This window comes from Phocoena phocoena, chromosome 17, assembly GCF_963924675.1.
Source record: "Phocoena phocoena chromosome 17, mPhoPho1.1, whole genome shotgun sequence".
Classification (NCBI taxonomy): domain Eukaryota; kingdom Metazoa; phylum Chordata; class Mammalia; order Artiodactyla; family Phocoenidae; genus Phocoena; species Phocoena phocoena.
The window spans coordinates 45747857-45754902 of record NC_089235.1 but is presented as its reverse complement, the minus strand read 5'-3'; the positions used below and the strand labels follow the sequence as shown (position 1 = coordinate 45754902).

Genomic DNA, 7046 nt, shown 5'->3' with positions numbered 1-7046 from the left:
TGGTATAGTTGACCCTCGAACAACACAGGTTTGAATGGTGTGGGTCCACTTATAGGTGGCTTTTCTTCAGCAGTAAATACAGTATGACATCCCTAGTTGGGTGAGCCATGGATACAGAGTGGCAGGTACAGAAAGCTGACTATGGGATTTTGGTCTTGGAACCAGTCTCCCGTGGATACTGAGGGTCGACTGTACTGTGTTACATCAGCCCTTAGCAAAGTAGTACAGGCTCCAACTGGAGTGAGCAGACTAGAGTGGGAGCTGGACACTGCTTGAGAAATGCCCAGAGTCCTGGAGGAGCCATCAGGGATTCACACTAAAATAAAGAACATCACGGGGGAAGGGGGGAGGGATAAACTGGGAGACTGGGATTGACATATACACACTACTGTATATAAAATAGATAACTAAAAAGGACCTACTGTATAGCACAGGGAACTCTACTCAATACTCTGTAATGGCCTATGTGGGAAAAGAATCTAAAAAAGAGTGGATATATGTATATGTATAACTGATTCACTTTGCTGTACACCTGAAACTAATACAACATCGTAAATCAACTCTACTCCAATAAAAATTAAAAAAAAATAACATCACTGGGTAAGCCCATGATTCTGGCCAAGGTCTCCTGCTGCTTCCAGACCTGGTCAGGGAGAGTCACAGACCCTTTGAAAACCTGGATCTCCTCACCATCTCTGCCCACAGGGGCCTTGAGCATCTCTGAAGATCAGAAATGCCTCCACTTTATTGGGGGCAAAATTAATTTAAATTGCTGTCAGCTTGTCTTCCAACTGTCAGTTTGGGCCAGAGCTTCATATATTTCCTATCAATAATTCAATTATATCAGCAGTAGAGGCTCCAGGGCTTCCCCGGGGAGCCAGCGAACACCATTCATTATTAAGCTCCAGCCTGGATGCCTACCCCGTTACTCCTCCCTTCCTTTCTCAGCCCTTTATTTTCATCTCCTTTTTCTACTCTTTCTCTGAGTCTGTTCCCCATCATCTGGTGTAGACACCTTTCAGATTTTGTACAGTTTTCCACACCCATATGCTGTCACCCTACACATGCAGAGATGCAAGAGTCTAAGAGGAAAGATGTAGTTAAGAATTCTTCCAATTCTTCATCATACTTAAAAAGGCTTTGTGTGTAGGAACATTTATAGGTTTTTGCTTGTTTGTTGCTTTTTCCCCCCAAGATCCTTGTGAACAGGGCATCTTGGCCGGGCAGCTGGGGAGAAGGACCACAGGCTTCCTTCTGATGGCTCCTTTGTACACCCTGATTGCCCGGGAGCCTCTGGTTGTGTGAGTGGTGGAGAAGAGGAGTGAGTGGGTTGTGTAGACTGTGTAGCGGCCACTGGAGAGGCGCAGGGCCAGGAGAAAGGGATCAACCGTGGGCTGGCTGTTTCCCACCTGGCTCATTGAGCAGGACACAGCCTTTGTTAGGGGCCGAGGGCCAGCAGTGAAGGAACTGGCTTCACCAGAGACCTCGTGAGACTCTGGGCTCGTCTCACACCAGGGATCAGTGGCCAAGACTGCACCTGGGGCAGCATCCGTGACAAGGCCAGTCAGCAGTGGCAATGGTGAGACAGCTTTCAGTGGCATCTCAGGCAGTGAACAGAAATGAGTGGGATTTGGAGCATAAGAGGAGTAACATTGGACAGTCCATGGTGACTGCCAGCAACAGACAGTCTGGTTTGAGGGCACATAGGGGCTCCTACAAGTAACTGGGAGAATTGAACAGAGTGAGGGCGGGGACAAGGCCTATGGGCTTGCAGTCAAGCAGCTGGGGGCTCAGGACCACTGTATTTTGGAGATTGACGTTAATCTGATCTCTTTGGAACTCATAGTCTGTGGAAGTCTGCAACATACGACTTATATCCTAAATACAGGGTGATTAAAGAAACAATCGTTGGTCACTTTCACTTTCAAATATTTATTCTTCAGTGTTCTGGTGATCTATAGCTAGGAAGCAAAATGCCCCAACATTTAATGGCTTGAAACAATCATTTTTATTTTGCTCATGATCTTGTAGGTCAGGAATTCGGGGTGGGTTCACTGAATGGTTTATCTCTGTCCCACACAATGTCGTCTTGGGCAGCTGGAGGACCCACTCCTGAAAGGGCTTTTCACTCACATGTCTGGCCCGTTCAACACTCCTTGGTCTCTCTCTCCCCATGTAGTGTCTCATCCTCCAGGTCCTATGCATGCATGGTCCTTCTTACAGCATGGTGGTCTTGGGGTAGCAGCATTTCTTACATTGCAGCTGGCTTCCAAGAGGCAGGATGTAGAAGATGCCAAGCCAATTAAGGGCTACAACAAGAACTAGCACTGGGTCATTTCCACTGTATAACATTGATCAAAACAGGCCTGGAGTCTTTCCAGGCCAAAGGAGTGGAGAAATAGACTCTACCAGTTGATGAAGGATGGCAAGTTCTCATTGCAGAAGAGCATGTGGAATGATCCGGCCATCTTCAGAAAATTCAACCTGCCACACTCAATAACTATGTTCTGTGTGAACATGCAGTTAAAATTAATTTGAGAAAAATCATAGTTGTCTTGATAATCAATATGCATGCCTTGTGTCACACAGCACACTTTAATCCGACAGACTTATTCACCCCAGATGCCTTGGAGCACATCACCATCAGTGGTGGAAAGGACAGCCATGATGCATTCTTTCATTTTCTTAAGGCTATGAGGAAGAGGGTGACAAACGTGATGTTTCTGACGTGTCACCACCAGAAGAGGTCTCTGCATAATAACTTGTGGAAAGTTTGAATTTCCTTGTATACTAATTGCGTTGAGTCAGTGAAAATGTCAAGTTATCCATAGCACTTATTTTTATTTTTTATTTTTTTTAGCACTTATGTTTTAAGGTTGGTATCATGTGTTACCATTAACCACTGTTGTGTAGCAACCTCCCCAAAACAGCGACTTAGAACAGCAATTTCTTTCTTATAATTCTGTGGGTAGGGAATTCGTGAGAGGCTCAGCTGGGCGGTTCTTCTGCTCTCAAGGCATCAGCTGGGATCACTCTCACAGCTGCCTTTGGCTTGCCATTTGACTCAGGTGGAAGGTGCAAGAAGGCTTCACTCACATGTGGGGTGCCTCAGAGCTCCTCCCAGTGGCCTCTCTCCACATGGTCTCTCATTGTTCAGTGTTCTAGCCCAAGCTTCCTTGCAGTGTGGTTCCTGGTTTCTTCTGAGTGAAAGTGGAAGCTGCCAGTTCTCTTAAAAGTTAGAGCCAGGGGCTTCCCCGGTGGCGCAGTGGTTGAGAATCTGCCTGCTAATGCAGGGGACACGGGTTCGAGCCCTGATCTGGGAAGATCCCACATGCCGCGGAGCAACTAGGCCCATGAGCCACAACTACTGAGCCTGCGCGTCCGGAGCCCGTGCTCCGCAACAAGAGAGGCCGCCATAGTGAGAGGCCCGCGTACCGCGATGAAGAGTGGCCCCTGCTTGCCACAACTAGAGAAAGCCCTCGCACAGAAACGAAGACCCGACACAGCCCAAAATAAATAAATTAATTAATAAACTCCTACCCCCAACATCTTCTTTAAAAAAAAAAAAAAGTTAGAGCCAGAACTAGCACAGTGTCATTTCCACCTTAGTTTATTGGTCAAAGCAAGTCACATGGCCATCCCAGGTGTCAGGGGAGGGGAAACGAACTCCACCTCTTGGTGGGAGGAGTTGCTTGTGCACACAGGGAAGAGGGGACTGGATGGCAACCATCTCTGGAGACTATCAACCACACCAGGGTCAAATGAGACAGTTTACGTAAAACGCATAGCACAGTACGTGGCATCCAATAAATGCTTGGTAATAAATAATAATTTTTAATGTGTAATAAAGATTTTATTTTTCTCAAAATGTTTGGCTTCCACTTAAGAAAGTCATCAGAGAATGGGTTGTTTTGTATCTCAAAAGATAATGCTCTCATGATATTATTGGAAGTGATTCAATTAAACTAATCTTTTTGAGCATCTGCTCTGTGTACAACATTGTGATACACAGTCTCTACCTGCAAAGATCATATCCTAGTAAAATGGGGGCCAGAGGAAGAAGGAGATGGAATTTTGGTAGGAGTTGGGATGTTGAGAAGGTTTCAAAGAGATAGAAGAAAAAGAAAAAAGAGCAGCCATTTTAAGTTATGAGAGGGAGACATGAAAATCCTTAAGGATCTTTGAATTTTACATTTTTATCACTGCTTGTCAATTCTACCACTTCTTTTTTTTTTTTTATTCAGCAACTTGTTTACATGGCATTTGTGTAAAGGCTAAGATATCATTTCAATAAAATGATATATGAAATCTTCAGATTAATGACTGGCCACAGTATTACAAAAAAAATAAAGAATTTAATGTACAGTATCCCTTCCATACAAAGGTCTCGTCTGATTTACCTGCCTCCTTTGTGTACAAACATTTAACTGTCTCCCATTGACAGTATTTATTGAAAGTGACTGTATTGCACTAAAGTCTATTGGTATTATCTGTTGTAATAAATAAAGCCACTCATTTGAAAAACTCAGTTCCAAACACTACAGTTTATTACACAGAAAGTAATGACTCTCAATATGAAAATGAGGGCACTGAAGCAATCTACCGTGACAATATTTCATTTATGGACAAAAGTACCTTTAAAGGAGATCTCTGGAAAATTTCTAGCAGAAAGGTTTAAAATAGGACTGCATTTTGCAATACAGTTCTATGAAGCTAGAAATCATTACAAGGGGAAGCGATAAACAAATGAAATAAAATGTCCAAACTACTTATAGTTAAGAACAATTTAACTTGTTCTAGTTGCTAAGGGGGCATATTTAAAATGTAAATAAAATAAGTAAAAAGCAATGTACCTTTTAAGACTAAAGAAATTACAAAGGATGTTAATTTTTCAAGTTATCATGTTAAGAAAACATGATGGAATCAGACAGATAATTGAAAAATTACTTACTAATTGTCAAGATGTCTTCCTCCCCAAATGGTCTAAGAGGACATTAATCGGTAAGCATTTTGTTTTAGATAAATATTTTTACAAAATGTGCTTTCAAAGTCCCCACTGGAGTCCCATCAGCTGAATCATGTCCCTTTAGAGTTAGACTATCAGAACTGAGTTCCAGGGTCCTAGGAAATGTTTATGGGTCACGAAGGAACAGCCGTTTACTTCCCAGGCATTAGTGTTCACATCCAGTCACTTGATCTCCATAGCTGGGCTACTCTGTACTCTCCTGTGTGGGACACGTCACCAAGGAGTCTGGTCTGGTCAACTTTAGCCTTCAGCCAGTTTTACCGCAAAATACACTCTCAAATTCCTTTTTAAGAGAATCTCCATGTCTTAGGATCCTGAATATATTTCAGGAACGCTGTGGTCCACTGCAGAGTCGTTGCCTTATCGGTCTCGGCGTTGCAGAACGGGACTAAAAGATTCACCTCATCGCAACAAATGCGGATTCTGCGCATTCTATCTCTTTCCATGCAGTTGTGCCTCTCCCTGTGCTGGGACCTGCCCCACTGGGGCCCGCTCTGGGTCTGCTCCCCGAGGGTGGCCTGGGACGACTCCACCGACTGCCAAGCACTCTGCACTGCTGTGGAGCCTTCACCCACATTCTGGAGCTCTCCAAGGGCTCTTCGTCCTATGTTTGTGTCCAACTGACGTATCCTACTCCGACTCCTCTTATTTATTGCCTGTTTACATAGCGCTTCTCCTACTTTAATCCAAACCTGCTCAGGCAAAGCTTTGTTTCTACTACCCGAAGTCTGTTTAGGGATTCAATTTCTTGCTGAAAACAGAAAAAAATGCTCTCGGCAATCCAATATCCTGATGCTTGGTAGCTTCAAGTACAGAACATGAGTTACTAGAACTCTGTGTTTGTGAAAGATTAGAATTTCCACTAGTAGAGCAACTATTTGCAGTAAACAGAGGGTATGGAAATTGCAGAGCAGTAGTTGCAGCAGCAGTTTTATTTTTCACTAATGTTGTACCATTTGTTTTGTTGCTGATGAAGAGGAACATTCATTAATTCGGATGGATGGGGAATAAGAGTTACCAAATTGTTGAGCGCCATGCCGGGCTCGGGGGGGGATCCGCGCCGCGCGGGGCTGGCGGGGCCTCGGCTGGGATGCTGTTGAAGCGGTCCTCCAGGCGGACGCGCACGGCCGACTTGGCCCGCGCCTCGGGCGCGCCCTCCACGTTCTCATTGCAGGCGCCGTCGGGCGCTTTGGGCCGGCGTGCGCCGGCGCCCGGGCCGTCGGCGCCCGGCGTCTTCTCGGCGGCGGGGCCGCGCCCGCCTCGTTCAGCAGCATCACGCGCAGTTCCTGGAAGTCGATGTGGCCCAGGCACTGGTTGGCGCCCGCGAAGCCGCCATCGGCCGGCGCAGGCGGGCACAGCACCGGGTACACGGGCGACGCGCCCCCCGCCGCCGCGCCCCCGGCCGCCGCGAAGACCCCCGCCTTCCGCGCCAGGAGGGCCGAGTTGAGGCTGCCTCGAGCTCGCCGTCGGCCGCCGCCGCCTCCATGTGCGAGTAGATGTGCTACAGCTGCGTGTACTCGATCTCGGTCATCTCCACAAGGCTCAGGTCGGTGGTCGTGAAACTCAGCCCCGCCTCGCCCAGCAACGCGTCCGCGCTCTCGGGGCCCGCGGGCCCTCCGGCCAGCCCGCCTGCGGCGGCTCCGGCTGTCCGGGGGCCCGACATGCCAGCACCAACGGCGTGGGGCGCACGGGCGGGCCGGCGGGGCTAGGCCGGGCGGGCTCTACCATTTCTTTATCTCTAAATTAGGGTAATAATATTTACTTGTATCAGAAAGTATAGGCTATTTTATGCTGCAGTAACAAAGACCCCTAAATCTCAGCTGCTTAATACCACTACAGTTTATTTCTCACTCATGCAAAAAGTCCAGCAATTCCATAGTAGAGCTGTGGATCCAGTGACTCTCCAGGGCAGCTGTTCTCCATGAGTTGGTTCTTCTTTCCAGGGTGCGTTGGTCTTAAGGCACATCTATACCAACATGTGCTTCCAAGATCACTGTAGCAGGGGAAGAGAGTTTAAATG

General features: G+C 46.8%; 1 pseudogene; it reads right to left on the bottom strand.

The window, feature by feature from the left end:
* Positions 1-5188: 5188 nt before the first annotated feature.
* LOC136137218 (transcription factor-like 5 protein pseudogene) lies at positions 5189-6638 on the bottom strand (annotated as a pseudogene).
* Positions 6639-7046: the final 408 nt, after the last annotated feature.